Below are 18696 nucleotides of genomic sequence, written 5' to 3' on the forward strand. Positions count from 1 at the left end.
TCCTGAAAGTGCCCACTTGAGCTCAGATTAAAAAAATGCTGCCTTGATCATAAAGTAAAAACCCAAATTTTCTGCCACATCTTGCTACTTCTTTAATATTCATGAGACAACAGAGTACCTCTCAATTTTCAGTAGTCCTTGAATTCTGACAAAAAAAATTTCCAAACCTAGATCATGAATTCCTGTAAAATAATATTTATTTTAGCCCATGGCATGACATGTTTTTATCAGAGATTTAACCCTCATTGCCTTTAGAATATCAATATAATATAATATAATATAATATAATATAATATAATATAATATAATATAATATAATATAATATAATATAATATAATATAATATAATATAATATAATATAATATAATATAATATAATATAATATAATATAATCCAAGAGGGATAGTCATCTAATAAAGCCTATTTTATTCTTACATTTTCTGCTACTACTGATCAGATTCAGTTTGTGTGCAGTACAGAAAACAGACCACTACTGAAGGAAAGAACAAAAGGCAAATCATTGTAAAATCTGAACTGCCAGAATTAGGCCGTCATGTTACAAAGTGGCAATTCTTTCTGACAGCCTCAGCTGTACCAATCATGACATTCGGCAAATTAGCCAGGCCAAGAACAAATAAAAAGAAGAAACAGGTGTGAAACCAACTTCCTGCCTCCCAGGATAAATACATTGTTCACTGAAGGGCAATGCACCTGCACTATTGTTTCTATCTGGCAAAGGGGGGTGGGGGGAAGCTTTTAAGTGTAAATACACTTGAGACTTGATAAAGACAAGAGACTTCTCTATAATTTCTGTATAAATGTGCATTTTCTTTCATGATCGTTTTTAATAAGTTAACTCTTTGAGGCGACATTTAAACTGTAGTTTGAATAAATTATTGCTCTGCAAGGGAAGCTGAAGTAAAGCTGAATATAAGCCTTTTCTGGGCTTTTCAGAAAAATGAGGGAGACCTCACTGTTTCCTTTTTGATTCTGATTTTTCCTCTTAAAGTTGCCCTGGTGGCTGAATAGCACCTCAGTGGGGTTAGATGGAGGAGCCTGGTGCCATCACCCTGCTGAGGCCTTGAAGGACTCCCTTCCCAAGCAGGTATACTGCACAGAGTTTATTTGCAGAAACAAGAAGAGATGCAGAGTAGGAGACAAGAGAAGAGCTGCAAAAATGCCGTAGTCTGCATACCTTAACTGAACAATTTTGTTGCTCTGTCCCTCAGTTATCCTTCTGCATCGGTGCTTGGGAGCTTTTGATTCATGGTTATTGCAATGTGCAGACAAAGGAATGGGAAGGTGAGAGGCTGTGATTTCAATTAAAGAGCTGCTCATTTCTCCAAGCCAAGAATCATGAACTAGTGAGATTGCTTTCTCAGATGTTTTCTCCACTGGTACAGATATGATTCTCAGACATATATTTTAATAAATCATTCTCTGTGTGTGGGTGGATGCAGACCAATGCCACAACTAAAAGGCTGGTATCCCTTGATATTCATGGTTGCTGTAGGAAAGAGCAAGGAATAAGAGGGTTCAGCCCCCACTGGTGATTGAGGTTTATTCATCCCTAGTGCAGATGCATTTCCACATTTCACTCTGCATTGGCAGAGATGAAGTGGGTATGGAGTAACACATTGAACAGATATTTCCAAGAGGCAGGATAGCTGTGAATCAGCTCTTGGCTTTCCTGGGGCAGCTGCTGACCCTCCCTGCCCTGGGGGACAACAGCTCCTCTGGCACCGTGGGACAAGCTGACGCCTGCAACAAGGGCTGCTCCACAGCAGCACCTGTGTCTGAGGAAGTGCAACAGGTTAGATTTCTGGCATTCTCATGGACCCCTGGGAAAAGGACAGGAAACAGTGGTTTCACAATTATGAGAATGGGAGAGGGTCCAAAAGAGGTAGATAAGGAGGCTAAGGAGGATTCTTGTGTTGACCTCAGATTGTCCCTGAATTTGTTTGTAACATCATATACAACACGTTCTGCTTGCTTTTGCTTTGTGCCTGGTTTGTAGTGATGTTACTCTGAGAGATGACAAGGTTTGAGCAAAACTGGTTCTTCAGGCACTCTGAACACACACCAGGGAAACTGGACAATATTTCTATGAAAAACTAACTTACAGAAGTGCTCCTGTTCCTGCACTGTAGACTTGTTAAGCGAGCATTTCTGGGCAGGATCTCAGGATTTAAAGTAAATTTTAAAGTTGTCTCCTGGCAGATGAGTACCGCCTCAACCTTCTACTCTAGCCCTGTCATCCTTAACAATAAGGTTATCCCCATGACAAAATGCTTGGGGAAATGGGCAGCTGTGCCCTCTTTATGTCACAGACACCACCCATACATTTGAAACAATTTAGGGCCAGAGAAAGAAATCTGTTTTTACATTGATGTAAAAGCAGTCTGTGATGCATTAGGCAATGGGGCAAGTATAGGTGTCATTAGCAATTGGTGCTATTATTTGACTATTTTCTAGATTAGGAATTGAGAATTACAGGATTCTAGGGCTACTGTGGCAGTTTTCCCTAGCTAAAAACTGTAAATGCGGAGACTCTAACAGCTTTACTTGAGGTATTATTCAGAATGATTTGCACACTCGCAGTGAGGATTAGTGTGTTTGCACATGAATTTTTATTTATTTGTGATTATTTCTGTGAGAAATATGTCAAGAAAAACCTAACTGAAGTTCTGTGAGTGAGCACAAGCACTTGCATCATTTTAACATCTGTCACCAAGCTCAGTTGATAATGGTGACTGCTATTATGGCATCTTCCTCCCCTCCACACAAGGCCATCTGGGATTTGTGTTATGTAAGAGGATTAGCATTTTTGCTTTCCTCTGTTATTTAAAGTATTTCTCAGAACTGGTTTTTGAATAATAATAACAACAACAATAATAATTGGCCTGTTTTGTGTAGGGCTTTCTGAAAGGAGAAGTTGGGAATTCTAAAGCTACTGCTCTTAAGGAGAGCACCTGGCCTCACCATTTGGGTTTGAATGGGATTCACTTGAAACAGGATTTTTCAAGCTGTGGTGGATAGAAGTGATGGAGGACAGATATCACTGGATGAAATCAAGGGTAAAACATAAACTATTGTGAATGAATCAGTTCCAACAAGGAAACCCTTGTGATTTCCATTTCCTCTTCTCAGACATTCATCACAGTGGTTTTAGGGAAAACCTCAGCTTCAAACCCTATCTCATAAAATTACAGTAGTGGCTGGTATCATTGCCTGTTAAGAGAACCTGAAATGTATAGTTTTCGGACCCTGGTTTGGGTTGTCTAATGATTTGTAAAGATTTAATTATTTGGGCTGAAATTTCTAATATAGAGGGCCTCCTTAAGACCAAAAATTTTGAAATCTTCTAATCAAAGTATGTACCTATTTTTCAGAACTTGATAAAAATAAACGAAAAAAGGAGTGCTAAATGCTTGTCAGTCAAATTCACATAAACTTGAACTAGGAGTACTTAAGGCAGGATTGAGGAAAAAGAAGTAATTTAAGATCTGTGACAATTTCTGTGTTTTAAATGGCTGTGTATTTGAAAAATATTCCTGTAATGGAACCCTAGTGTAACCACAGCTTTGGGGTTTGGATCGTCATCTTTTCCTTAAATAAATTTCCTTTTTTAAAAAAGAGGTTAAATTCTGATGGTAGACTTTGTTTGAGCAAAGGTTGTAACTGGAGATACAGTAAAAGCAAAAGGGTAATGTACAAATCCCACTATAAACAGTAAGTTTGTGGGCTCCCACTGGAGAAATCTTGGACTATTGGACTCCATGGACATTGGCTATGTCACCCACACATCTTAACAGCCCCATACATATAAAACATCTGCAGCAGGACTTATTATACCCCAGAGAAGAGTACAGGACTCTTCGGTTGGGTGTTTTTTTGTGTAGATGCTGCTTTCCTGCTGGTGTGGGAACATTCTGGTAAAAGCAGTAAGGAAACAGCCATGGCCTCTGAGTGCTGGAGCTACAGCTGAGAGAATAAGAATGGTAAAGACTGATTTTGGGCCTGGGAATTCATTACTGGCATTGCCAAGCTGGTGCTGGAGGTTGGATAGAAAACTTGTGGTGGTGGAAGCAGTGATGGTAACTGAGACTGCAGCTGATGGTAACTGAGGCTGGAGGCTAATGCTGGAGCAAGGACCTTGGGCAGAGGGACAGGGGAGGGGGAGCAGTGGGTGGCAGCTCTGTGTGCATCAGCATTTACTCCCTTCAATCCTGCAGAAAGCCAGGGAATCTTGAGCCTTATAATTTCTCTGTTGCCAGCAATTGCCATACAAATCAGCTGCTATTAATGGTAAGTACATCAGGCTGACTTCTGGCTCAGACTATCCAATATCCTGTCTCCTCAGCAGTAATAGCCTGGGGGAGAGTATGAGAACAGACCTACAAAGTGTAAGTTGAGGCATTCTCAACTACTACAGCTTTTTCACTTAGAAGAAATTTCTGCAGTAGATATAAAGTTCTCCATAGCTGCTGACTCACAGAAGAGTCAAAATTGTGTCCCACAATGGTGTTCCTTTCTTTGCAGAAGAGCATTAGGGAAGCACACACAAGCAGATGTGCTGATGGGATGTGCTGAAGTACAGGTGAGAAGAATCCTTCCTTGCTGCTTCTCCCTGGGCGTTCTGCCAGCTGTGGCTACACGACCACACACTGGTTTTCTGGGAGGGCTCTGCCCCTGTCGGTGCTGAAAGCAGACCTGACACCTGAGATGAACTGAAGAAACAGGAGGGCCTGTCGTCTACTATGGCCATCACCACAATTACAAGTTTGGAATAGAGAAAGAAAATCCTGGGGTGAATCAGTGGAATTTTTCCTGAGTGATTGGACTCTGTCACTACCCCAGAGACCTGCAGGCCTAGGGAAGTTATTTAAAAACAGCCCTTTATGAGTGGACACTGTCAATTAGATTAATCTCACCTGACTTTAGAGCTCTGAGCATCTGGGTGTCTAATCATAAGTTAGTCATTATTAGTCACCTGTTTTAGTTGATGAACACAGTTCACTGTTCAACACTGTCTCTAACCTTGGGATGAAACTAATTTGGGGATACCAATTTCTCTCTAGTGATTGTAACAGGAACCTGACACTCAGGGCATGTGAATGCCACCTTGCCCCCCTTGCTTGAGACTAGTCTGTGAAAAAAACCAAAGAATTATTATAGCTTGTTCCCTCAGAAAAAAAATGAACAAAGCGATTGAAATAAGGAGGTAAAAAGAAAATGGGTATGGAAGTAAGTAAGCAAGAAGACTAAATTATTTATCAAACAGCTGTACATCAAATGATTTCTGTCCATTCCATGTGTTGTGAAGTTGACTTTTGCAGCTGTAATCCTCTTTGGGTTTTGACTATACAAATAAACCCGTATAAAGTAAATATAAAATTATCTGGACAAAATTAGTTTTAGGTTTTTCCTTTTTTAATCCTCTCAGTGTTGCAAAAATAATCTGTAAGCAACATGTCTACATACTCTACAAGGTGAATTCCTTTGTTTATGATTCAAAGCTATTTATACAGTCATCTTTTTTTTTTATACAGTAATCTTTTTTTTTTATACAGTCTTTTTTTTTTTTTTTTTTTTTTTTTTTTTTAACATGGCTCTTATCCCATAAAGAATATCCCAGTGGTTCAGATTTGTTTACTTTGTGGTAAGTCTCACAGGTAAGTGTGCTAAAATTTAGGCTATTTTCTGTCTTTTAGGAAGTAGTTTTCATAACTGATTAAATAGAAGAAGGAAATTAGGAGCAAGGGAGAAGGAAGGAACCAGTAAAACAGGTGATTACAGCACTCAGTATTTGTGAGGTGTAGGCTCATATTTCTGCTTTGAGTCTGTTGGAGCAGAAATCTAAATCTAGAACTGCCTGGTACAGGCATGTGTCTTCTCTCATTTGGGTTACTTCCACATGAGACCTGAGTCTATTTTCTTCAGCTGCAGCTTGAAAACAGTTGTTAAAAAATAATTTACAGTAAGAAGACATTCTTGATTGACAGCTAGATGAGAAAATCATTCTTCATGAAGTAATGTCTGATCAATACCATGTAGATAGCATAGGTTTTAAGAAAAATCGTCCCAGTTAAACTTTGTGTCAATTTCTGTCCAATTTTCTTCTGAACCACAGTGTTGGTTTTTTTCACTCTGCCAATCTCCTGATAATGTTTTACCAGTGCAGCAACATATATTTTAAACATAAACCATAATAGAATCTTAGTGAACAAAAAAGAAAGAGAAAATGAGAAATTTATGTTAACAGCACTGCAGATATCAGAAGAATGTTATTCTTACTGCATTGTTTAGGCAGATATGCAGTTCAGTAATGCCTTCCTCTTCCCACCCGCGCTTTCTTGGAACCAAGTCACAATTCCTATTGGGCTTCACATTTCAATTCTCTGCACTACAGAATTACATGGTTTTTCTGCACAGTGTGTTTTCAATATGAAATAGAGTATATTTTTGCTCTGTGAAACCTCCAAATTCTGTCTCCATGCTGGAGGAGTCATTTTGCATTGTGTTCCTGGTTAAATGCCTGAGAAAAGCCATATTCCTAGCTGAGAACTAGATTGCAAGGAAGCTAATCCTTTTATGTATGTGTGTTCCTGCTTTCTCATTTCGGACATAGCGAGTATTGTTAAGAATCTTGGCATTGCTCTTTGCCTTGACTTTCCATGCATATCCATGTGCCAGATGTCATCAGAGAGTTTTTTTCCAGCTGTGTATTTTTCTCATGTGCTGATAGGACATTATAACAATGTGCTCATAATTTGGGGTAGTGGAGTTTGGGCATTATGGCTCTAGAAGCCCATTGTGACATTTTTCAGTATGGGTTTGAAAGAACCTTTTATTGCCTCTCTCCATCCTCAACTGGCCTCTTTTCCTTATAATCACACCACAAAGAATAAGGTCAGCAAAAACATATGAGAAAGGTTTAACAAACAGGTTCTTTGAGAATATATTCCAAGCTATTAATGTGTTAAACTTAACGTTTTTTATTGTGGGTGTGCTGCAGGGCTGGAGCCCAACTGCTTTGCTGAGGTCTGGACATAAATGCTAATATTTTTCTTAACATTTTGCAGGAGTCCAAATGCATTGTCCAAATAAGCCACATGAGACATTAATATGCAATCTGGTGAATTTTAGCATATATCTAGCATGCTAATATTGTATTTAACATGTATACACATATATTTTTGGAAACTAAGCTTTCTTCTGCAGGAGAAAAAAGAAAATAAAATAGTATTATGGATAAAGATTTATTTTAAAACAGAAAGGTATACTTGGGAACATAACCAGATGTAAAACAATGATTGTGGCTGAAAATTAGTCACTGTTGTTTTTGGTTTGTTTTTTATTTTTTTCCTAAATATCGTGCATAGGTTATTTATTGGTCAGGGTTGTGATTTTCAGCTGCAAAAACCATTACAGTAAGATTTTCTGTTTTGTAAGGCCTAGCTCTCAATTAAAATGTATCTGATATGTTTGTGTGAGGAGTGAGAAGTGCAGGAACTAAATGAATGAATAATACAGATTTTTCTTTTTACTACTTTGTAAATGTATCAAAATAACCTTAACAAGCTTGAACATGGTTATGGCCAAAAAAGATTTATTCTGCTAACACAAGAAATTCATCTTTTCTCTGTTCTTTTTTTCCTTATATGACTAATATGAAATATTATTCTGAATTTTTTATTTTTCTGTTTTTGACATGCTAACCCTTACTGATGAGAGATGTTTAAACACATTTTTACCAAAATAAACATGACTTGCAACACCTTGCTCTCAGACAAGAAATGAAATTTTTTGCAAACCTGTATTTACAATTGTGGTTGTAGGACATACAAGTTCTACTATATAAATCCTCATTTTTAGTCACAGTAACAATGAACTAATTTATATTTTTGCTAGTTTAAAGCTCAGATTTTTATTACGTCTTGCATTATGCCTTAATCAAATGGTAAAATTTCTCCTGTTTACCCCTATAGAAAAACAAATTATTAAAACATAACTTCCAAGTAGTTTAGATTTCAGGATATTGATGTATGGTCATTTTTTCTTTGGTCTTTTCTTTTTGTGGCTTTTTTTTTTCTCCCCCTATTGATTTGTATGTGATTTCAATCTGGAAATTGATTGGAAGTTCCAGCTACTGTGTTTTGTTCTGTGGTTTGTTTTTTTTTTTTCTAGATAAATAATACTGGATTTTCAAATTTAAAGAATACCTGGCATTTAAGGAATAAGGAGAGAATAATTAAGATTGTCCCAGAATCACAGAATGTTCCAAGTTGGAAAAGACCTGCTTGGATCACCAAAGTCCAACTCCTCACTTTGCACAGGACCAAGATGAGGATCACACCATATGCCCAAATGTTTTTGGGACTCTGTCAGGCTGCTGCTGTGACCATTTCCCTGAGAAGTGCCACTTCCAGTGCTCCAGTGCCCAGCCACCCTCTGGGTGAACATTTTCCTGGTATCCAACCTAAACCTCCCTGACACAAGTGCAGGCCATTCTCTCAGGTCCTGTCACTATCACCAGAGCAGAGATCAGTGCCTGCCCCTCCTCTTCCCCTCACAAGGAAGTTGTAACTGCAGTGAGGTCTCCCCTCAGTCTCCTCCAGGCTAAACACACCAAGAACCTCAGCAGCTCCTCACAGGGCTTCCCCTCAAGGCTCTTTCCCATCCTTGTAGCCCTCCTTTGGACATTCTCTCATAGCTTAATGTTTTTCCTAAGCTGTCGTGCCCAAAACTGCACACGGGACTCAAGGTTAGGCTCCACCAGCCCAGAGTAGAGCAGATCATCTTTCATCCTTCTGAGAAATGAAAGAGATTAAATTCTTGAATGAATCCTCTGTAGACTTTTCTGAAACCTCCTACCATTACCTTGTGGTCCTAAGATAAGATGAAGCCCAGGAATTGATAAATATTTCTTCATAAGCTTTGTTTTGTTTTCCATGGTAAAATAAATTCTCTATTTTATGACATCAGATCATCTGTCTCTTGGTATATTGGTTTCCCATATACTTAACATACCTTTTTTATTGTACCAGAAATTTAAGTCAGAAATCCCAGATATATTAGGGAATTAGATTGCATTTATACGGTTGTCAGTATCAACTAAAATATTATATCCATCAAATGATGAAATCCTTTCTGTTCTCATATATTCCCTTCCATAAAAATAAGTTGAAGTAAAATAATAAATACTTTAAAACAATGGATTAATTCTTGCTCAATTCTATCCACATATGTTTTCATTATTTAGCCCAGAATTAGATTCAGGCCAGCTAGCTTATGCTTATCCAGGTCATTTCATTTGCCCTTTTAAATATCGCCCCAACCTTTTCACTTACAATTTCTCTGCTATTCAAAGATGTGTCAAAAACTAACAAGGCTAGGAGCTGTTTTTCTGCTTCTTTCAGGATTCTTGAATGCAGGATTGAATGGACAGACTTAGATATGAACCTGCAGCCAAGTGTTTCTTCAGTGACATGTTCTGTATGTGCTTCCAGCTTTGCTCCAAACAAACCCCAAATGTGGTTATTGCCCTTTTGTTTTTTATGCCTTACTAACAGCTAGTGGAAAACATTTTTGAACAGCTACCAATCTAACTGAGAAAAAATAGCAGGTGGATTCAGACACGCAGACAGAGGCAGAGCACAGGGAAACCACATTTGGTCACCAGGGGAGAGGGTGATCTCGGTACATCGGGCTCCTGATCCACTGCCAGTCTCTGGCAGGCATCACAGCAAAGGAGTATTTTAAGATGGATTTGAAGGACAGCAAGTAACTAAAGGAGTCTGGGTTCCTGACTAAATGTTTGGTTTGTGATGTAACATCAAAGAAATACAAATTTGGACATGGAAGGGGAAGAATCAGTCCTTTTCACCTCTTCACCAAATTGTGGATGGCATTATTTTTCTTGAATCACTTAGCAACATGCTGGCTGACAAGTTTTTTAGAGTTTTTTGGTTTGTTTGTGTTTGGTTTGATTTTTTTCTTTTTTTTTTTTTTTCTTTTTTTTTTTTTTAAATAAGTTTAAACCTCCTTTTGTTCAATTAGCATTTTTCAAGTGGAGCTGAGTTAGTTGAAGCAGATGGTTTATCTTTTTTGGTAGTGCTTCTAGTTGGACAAATGAGACTTATTTCTACATCTCCCTCTCTATTGCAGTGCCTACAAAGTCATTCCACATTTTACGCACCGTGTTTTGACTTATTTAATGCAGGCATACTTTCCCTGCAGTAAACATGATTACCCAAATACTTTAACTAGAGAGCTTCTGCTTTCCTCTCTGGTATAATTAGTCACACTGCACTCACACTGCATTTAAAGGGGGGAAAAAATCCACACATGGAGCATCTTGCAAATGTGCCTATAATCCCATACAGCTGCTTTCTTCACTTTATTCTTTTTTGACTGCTTATGGAACAAAATTGCTGCAGCTGGGCAGAAAACTGAGCAAAGTTGCAAAGACACCTCTCCTTTCTTTTCTTTGTGGAATCCACCCATTCAGGTGTCGAGGGATAGCTCTTGATTAGCAATTGCTTAACACGGGGCTAAGTTTTCTTGGATTCTAGCATTGAATAACTTGGCAGGATTTCTATTAGGTTTGAATTTCAAAGCCAAAAGAGTGATCTGAGATCGCATACTGGCAGTTCCACAGTGGTAATTTCCATGTTAAAAGAATACTTATCACCAGCACCACAGCGAAAGAGGCAGCTTTACACAGAAAGGCCCTCTTGTGAAATTAATTTGGTGTTTAGTTTATTAAGAAGCTGATTCCAAATGTGCATTTCTTAGCTCCTGGTAGAGAAAACTCTTTCTAATTCTGCTGATATTTTGAAGGCAAAGATTTGGTTATTTAAAAAATGTTTGCAATAATTCTGCTGAACCTGTTTTTCATTTATGTGGCCAGCATGCTTTCTAATTCCTGCTTGCTAGAAATGGAGCAGGAGATAGAAAAGGGAATGATCAGTGTAGATTCAGTAGGATATTGGCCAGATCAGTTTGGTTGCTCTAACTTTAGTAGGTAGCTTGTTTGAGAGATTATTGATGGATTTATCATTAGTACTTTTAAAATAATAACTTGCATGACAAAAGAAATTTTAGATAAGGAAGGAAAGAAGCATTTTTTAAGAAAGGACCTCAAAAGTTTATCTAGATCTGTTGCATGTAATATAAAAGTAGAAATCTAATATAGGTCAGCTTCTCTCTGCTTATTTCTGTCTATTAACTGTAAATGAACTTTGGGCAACTTGTTCAGATGTAGTCAACTAAAGTCAACTGAGATTAATTCCACCCTTTGGTGCTTGTTTTCATCTAACACTAGCTTGTTAAGTTGCCTGCAAGAGTCACACCCGCCCAATGTCTTTTCTGTTTGGACAGAGACCTCTTCTGACACAAAGCAATCTTGTCCTGTGTGCTGGTAGAGAGCTCAGTCCTTACTGAAGAAACAGGAGGCCTTCTCTTTCTCGAAGAGTTAAAGTGCCCTAAGGAAGCAGCGATCAACAGACATGAACTGGTGGTCACAAGCACAAGAGCTGCATCTTCCCTGGACGTGTTGGAGGAAGGGTAAAAGCTTCATGGAGAGCTCTCCATCTGTTACAAAAATCAGCAAGGGGACAGAGCAGAAAACATGCTAACAGAATGTGTACTCTCTAAGCAACATTTATTCTATGTATAGAAAAGGAAAAGATAGAAAGAATCAAACCTGATCTATATCAGGCCTTCTTCAAGCTCCAGAAATAAAATAAAAGCATATCTGACTGCTTTTGTCAATGCATACCTACTTCCTCACAGCCCATTTCAGACCACCTTCTAGAGTAATAGAGATTACTGCAACACGTGTACTACAGCCTTTTCACTTCTGAGGTGAATATTAGTACAAAAAAACAATATACTGGGCAAAATATGCAGGAGCAGGAGATCATTTTATTCATTTAGAAAGGAGCACATGAAATGGAAAAGAAAGAAATGAATGTGTAAAAGGAAGAGGGGAATGAGATTGGGATTGTCAGTTCAAGAAGATACAGCCCTGAGAAGCAGGATCTGAGAAACAGTCAGTGACTGAATCCTTTGTGTTAATAAAAAAGAAAACCTTTTAGACAGATAGATGGAAGATGAGCTTAAGAATTTCTGACTTTGAGGAAGGAGATTGAAGTCTCTGAACTACCTTCTTGTCATTTAAAAAAAAAACTATTTTTCATATATTTTAGAAGATAGTTCAGCTAGAAGAAATGCATAGTTACAGTAGAGATAAATGTTTTCATATTATGCAGTGTTCAAAAAGGTAATTGCAAATACATTTAGAAGATAAAATTTTTATTCATTTAAAAGAACTACATTCAAAACATGGCAAATTATTATCTTGTAAGTAGAATTTTATTAGTAGAGTTGTATTAATAGAATTATTATTTTCCTCTCCTCCCTGGTTGTTATAATCTTTCTCTGTTTATCTATTTTGGATTTTTTTTCTTTTAGCTTAAAAAGGGTATGTGCTCATTCTCTGCATTTTCTTCAAAGCAGAAAACAATCCAGTAAACATTAGGACTGAACTCTCAACCCAACTCTGTAAAAGTAGAATCATAATTAGGCAAAGTTAGTTTGTCTGCTGCTGTGTGTAAACAAGTTGAATAACTTCATTATTTTCAAGCTTTGCCCCTACATTAGAATAATTCACACTACTTTAGGGAAATGACACCTGCTAATTAACCACAAGCAGACAAAGCACTTTAACAGCCATAATCAGTCATTTTCTCCTGCAGTTTAAAAAAGAATTTAAAAAAATAAGAAGAAAGAAGAAAAGATCAAAACCTTTGTGACAAGATGTTTCCATGAATCATCCTCTTGAGGAAACCTTACTGCTTGAAGAAGATTCAAATATAATAAGTCACACATCTGTTCAGACTAGGAATTAAGTAAAGTCACATATATGCTCCATTGTATTTTAGAGACACCTGTTTGGGAGTTAGTTCCACCTAAAAATAGATATTTAAAACGATCAATATGTACAGTCAATATGTATTTATTGAATGACTCATTCCTAACAGAGGTTTCTATAACAATGAACCAGTAAGTTCCCAAAGTTCCCTCCCTCCCTCTCCACTGACAACCTTGCCTTTGGTGTACACATCAGCACTGCAGATGACTGAAGTAAAGTGGTGTGAATCACAACCTGACAATCCTGTCCCCAAAAAATTTACATTCAACATGCACAAGAGAAAGTATCTGCAAAAGCAAATATTATTCCTATTTTGTAGTGAGAAGATGAAGCATGAAAAATGAATCCCCTACACATGGTTTCACTGAAAGTCTGTCATGGAATGAGAAGTAAAAACCAAACTGCTGGTGTCCTGCTTGAGGAACGCTATAGTCCTAATTATGCCTTTTCTTCCTCTGCTTTCACATTCTAAGATCCTGAAGAATTGTTTCAATTGGATTTTTAAGAGTTCCTATAAATCGGAATTTCTCAATTCATTTGCAACAATTTAGAAAGTACTTTGCATGTCCTGGTGGGATACTGCATTAACCAAAACTGTGCTGATACTCTCCAGAATTGATAGAAAAGGTTAAAACAGGTTAAAAGGTTAAAACAGGTTAAAAAGTTAAAACCTTCTCGTTCCTTCATTCACTCAATACCTATATTGAGCGGGAAGGATTTACTTTCTGGGACATACTAGGGAAAACCCCTTAAGCTAAAAGTGAAAGACAAGAAAATGGTTTCACAGGAACTGGTAGTAGGAAAACTAAATATAAAATCACAAAACCCAGATATTGCTGTCTCAGTTCTGCAGTAGTTTGGAGAAAAAATGATCCCTGGGGAAAAGTGCTGAAACAGCAAAAGAAATGATGGAAATCCACTTAAGAAACTTAGATTGTGAATGTTATTCACAAAAGGAAATGGGACTCCAAGAACAAAGGAAAAAGTCTCACGCTTTCAGACACATACCAAGAGAAGTGAGCAAGTTTGATATTTCCATTTTATGAGTAAGAACCAGTTAGACCCTATTATAAGGAGATGCTGAACAGGCCAAAGAGCTACAGTCTTTTTCTCATCACAATGGCTTGCAGCATGTCAGGCAATTCCAGTGTTAGACCTTTCATCCTTTGACCCCACTGTCCATCTCCAGAGATGTACTGATCTCCATCATTATTTTTCTAGGTATCTGCATACCTTTTAACAATCCTTCAGCCAAGTTAGTACAGTCTTCATCCAAAATTTGTTATTTTTTAAACCACAGCTACAGCAGTTGCCACAAAGTTATCATACACTTTGATCGGCTTCTGGAAGAGTTTACATACTGTGCTTGCTTGAGATGACAGGAGACACAAAGTTTTCATTAATCATTAAAAAAGGAGCTGACAGGAAATCTCACTCTTCAGATCATGTAAAGGATTCCTTGTGGTCTTTGCTTTGAGAAATAGTCTGATATCTCCACTTTGTGCTTGGTTTTGTATTTGGGTATGTGAAATCTCTGCAGGTGAGAGAAGTACATTTCCTTTCCGTGGTGAAATTGCACACAGATTGGCTGAGCTGAATAGTGTTGTGCATGGCTATTTCCTCAGCTTTTCCAGGAGAATGTTATCAATTGCTGCAATCCTAGAACACTCCAGAGAACCTCATGCAAGACAGTACCAAAAATGCAGCCTGGGAACTGAAGCCAACAACGCTGCTCTAGGAACACTGAAGGGGATAGCTGGTTATCATTTTTGACAGAGAGTGACCCAAACTTATCTTAATGTCTTGCAACCACCATATATCTGCAATTCTTCCTTGGTTGACTTTCTGTGCAGTCCTGTTGCTGAGGGACAGAGAACTGATCTCCTGTACAGATGTAAGACAGTGATATCCTGTGCTGTGACACTGTGGCTGATCAGGATTTTCTGGCATGTAACAGTAATGAGTTCTACCTTTTCTCTACCAAAACATATACAAAAATATTCTAAAAGACATTGCTTAGGCTGTAAAGTCCATGTCCTGTAAATTAGAGGATCTCAAGATAAAATTAATTAATATTTGTAAATGTATTGAAAGGTCTCATGGAAATATGACCTTGCCCAATATTTTAAAGACATGTCAGAAACAGGGATAAATACTCTTATTTGGCATTTCTTAACATTTAATTCATTTAACAATCCAACCCAATGCAAGTAATTTTTCTTTACTGTTGTTATTTTTGTTGTGTGGTTTTGGTTTTTTTTTAAATTGTAATTACAGGCATGTACATGTACTTGTTTATGCTCATATAAATTTATAATACTGGGAAAAAGCTGTGTTTTCCATTCAGCATGAAATGTCTTGCTTGACTTGCTTCCCTGTAATGATTCTTGAATGAGATAAGAAAAATAAAAAGGCTAAAGACCTCATGAACTCTGTGCTACACCTGTAATTACAGTACTTAAGGGTTCTTAACCACACTGCAGAAGAATAAAAGGAAACGATCTCAACATAAGCACTCTTGGGTACATCCTAAATCTGTTCACTTTTTTCTCAGCCCACCACCTCCCACCAGCTGACCTAATGAACAAATCCTTTCTGACTTCAGAAAAATCTACATTTTAGCCATTCCAGCTGGGAACAAGCAAGGTTGTACGCTGCCATGGCAGCAGTAACACTGAGAATGGGATAAGTAGAAAAGGTGACAAAGGCAGCCAAAAATAACAAGTGCTAAAGAAGTAGGATTCTGTTTATCTGTGGTTAGGTGGATGGGGTTAAGCCCTCCACCTAAGCCTGGTGCTTAGGAGCCCTGGCTATGGAAGTGTCTTAAACCCCAAGTGTCAGCGTGGGATCTGTGGTGATAGGTTGCTATCTTAGAAAATCACTGGCATTTGACAAGATCTCATTTGCCCAGTCCACAGAGGATGCTCTGTTTCAGCTCACATACCAATTCATAGTAATTCTTATTGGAGAATTACTTATTACTTGGCATATAGTGCAAGCTGTGTTTCCTCTGTGATCCTCCTTGAGCAATATAAGCTCACTCAATTCCTACAGAGTAGGTAACTTTGAGTAACAAGTATTACTATGTAACAAGAGTTCAGAGAGTTCAATATTTTTCCCTTTGGTTTCCCTGAAGTTCATCACAAAATTGCTCCAGGTCTGCTTTGATGAAAGGCACAGATTCCTTGCAGGCAAAATCCTGGCAGCACACAGAAAAATAAATTCATAGTTTCCATTTTTAATTCTGCACTTCCTGTTGCATGTATTTGCTCTCAAACCACTTCATTTAAATGATGGAATACAGTCCATTAGAACAAAAAATAAAAAGGTCTGCAGTCTTGCAATGAGTACATGCAGCCAAATGAACCATGAGGCACAAAGCCCAGCAAATGGGTTGTGTGAGGGTGGAATCACTGAGGGCTGCAGAAAGTTGAAAGAATTGAAGAAAATGTTTGTGACCGTTTGATATAGCCCAGCTATTTGACATATGACCAGTGAACCATCCAAAGTGGGGTTGGTAAGGTAGATTCAATGAGGAAGTACAATCATTTATCAGTATGAATTGTTATAATTAGTTGTTTCCTCTTCAATTCTTTTCTAAGAACTCAGCAGTATCTTCAGTATAAGTTTAATGTGCTATAGAGGATGGGTAAATGTTGTAGTCATGGAATGAAAATGGCTGTATATGTTGCAACACATCGCTTGTGTATTCTTTCATGTAATTAGAAATTAAATAATCAAGATTTGTTTTCCTTTTGGTCATGTTAAGAGAGAGGTTAATTCATACAGTCCCTAAGTACTTCCATGTGTGTTCCCCCTTAGCTAAAATGCATATCAGTTTTGCAGGTGACTGAAGAGTGGTTACAATACAAATTATTTAAGGCTTAAAAAATGAGATGACATTTGAAATGTGTCATTGTTAATAAAAAAAAATTGTTCTGATGTTATGCCCACCCACACATGTCTAACTTTGTCCATCTACCTTTTTTAATCTTTCTTTTTTATCCTAGAGGAATATCCTTTGTCATCCTCCTCAACTGCCATCTTAATTTAATCATGAAAGCAACAAGAGAACATGCAGGTCCAGAAATGCTATGAAAAGTACAACCCAGGTTCTGCTATAATAAAGAAATAAAATGTATGTTGTGGAGCAGTATCTGAAGACTCATTTCTCTGAATAGCCCACTTATATCTATCAGATTACTGCAGTGATTAAAATAATAAAAAATAAGACCAATATTGTTTAAGAATTAATGTAATAATTTGGTTTTGGACCTCTTTTGTGTTAATCTGACCAAACAGTGAGCAATGGGTTCCCTGGGTTGCTGTGAAAGTTGCTGACTTGGTCAGTGAAACTGGCATAGGTCTTCCAGCACTCATGGCAGGGACAAAGCTTTCCTTGGTGACTGTGGAGTCTCCCAGAGCTTTATCACCACTGGGAAAACATTTCCACTTGCCGAGCAGTGCATGTGCTGGCAGAAAGATGAGGATGCACCAGACCAGGAGGTTCCTGTGCTTGCATGAGGAGATCTCACCCACAAAACAGCAGCAAAGCTGCCATGGCCCCACAGTTCTGTAACCTCAGTTACCTTAGCATACTGCTTTAAAACTCATTGCAAATATATTATCCAAGCAGCAGGCTTTAGTAAACTATCCACCCTACTCTCTGTGCCCTGATCCCTGTGGAAAGAGCTCAGGCACTAGAAGGGAGCTGGGGTGCTCCCAGACACTCATACTGGAGTGCACCTGCCTTGCAGCCAGAGCTGCTGCAGGTTTGGGGTACAGTTGCTTCACTTAACTCAATGTCTGAGGTGTTTAACTCTCAGCAAGTCATACCTGTAACTTTTAATAAAACAAAAAGATTTAACTGTAATCAGAAATAAATACTTCTAGACTGCAAGATGAGAAAGGCTGAGAGAAGTAATTTGATGATGAAATCACTTTCCACTGAGAATAAATTTGTCTGCACAGAAGCTACATGAAGAGCCAGCCAGGTCTTGGGCATGGCACTGTAAGCTGCCCTTTGTAACTTATTATACAATATTATCAAGTTTGTGTAGAATATAAGACTATTTATTATGATTATATATTTTTAATGAGGGGGTAAGCTTTAATAGATATATAGTTGCCTCTCGTATGATCTGAGCTTTGGCAGCTGGAACATCATGTCCTCTCACATTGTGGTTGTTTTTGAACAACAATAATTTCTTTACAATGTAGAGAGTCAAATGTGTGTGTAGCTTACATATTGATTCAAACAATGATTTACAAAGTCAAGATTCAGGTTTACAAGCACATAAGAAAATAACATTTTCTGAAAATCAAATATTCTGGTCTTTTGTATCCTTTTTGAATGCTAGAAGTTTTGCAATTTCAGCTTCCCTGCACATCTAACAGAAATCTAGTAATAACATAGATTTTGTAGTTTCATCTTGGAAGGATAAACTTAAAAATACTTGAAAAATTAATAGGCTATAACATTATGTTTAATTATTTACTGTTTAAATAGTACAATGTCGTAGGACCTACAAATTGAAATAAACCTTAGAAATACCTTACATTAATTTTTCAGATTCCCTGTAATGAAGATATATTTCAGAAATCAGAATATATTTCTGTGACAAAAAGCCCCAAATAAGAAACATGAGAGCTTTTGTGCTCTCTGGTGTTGTAGAAAGGACCTCAGAGTTTTGAAAACCATGATCCCTTAGCAGTTAAAATTATGCGAATGCAGTCCCTGCCATTAGAACATTTT

At 37.6% G+C, this 18696-nt stretch overlaps 1 long non-coding RNA gene across 2 annotated transcripts in view; it reads left to right on the forward strand.

Moving 5' to 3' along the window:
• The window catches only part of LOC134565607 (uncharacterized), a 123918-nt gene extending 106880 nt beyond the window's left edge, over nucleotides 1-17038 (forward strand). Inside the window, exons 3-5 of one of the 2 annotated variants that reach the window (XR_010083955.1) lie at nucleotides 4544-4601; nucleotides 5630-5676; nucleotides 11387-17038. This is a non-coding gene — a long non-coding RNA (uncharacterized LOC134565607). Of the gene's footprint in view, nucleotides 1-4543; nucleotides 4602-5629; nucleotides 10027-11386 lie in introns of those variants that run through there. The other variant, XR_010083954.1, reaches the window with a different exon arrangement.
• Nucleotides 17039-18696: the final 1658 nt, after the last annotated feature.

Source organism: Prinia subflava, chromosome 2, assembly GCF_021018805.1.
Source record: "Prinia subflava isolate CZ2003 ecotype Zambia chromosome 2, Cam_Psub_1.2, whole genome shotgun sequence".
Taxonomy (NCBI): domain Eukaryota; kingdom Metazoa; phylum Chordata; class Aves; order Passeriformes; family Cisticolidae; genus Prinia; species Prinia subflava.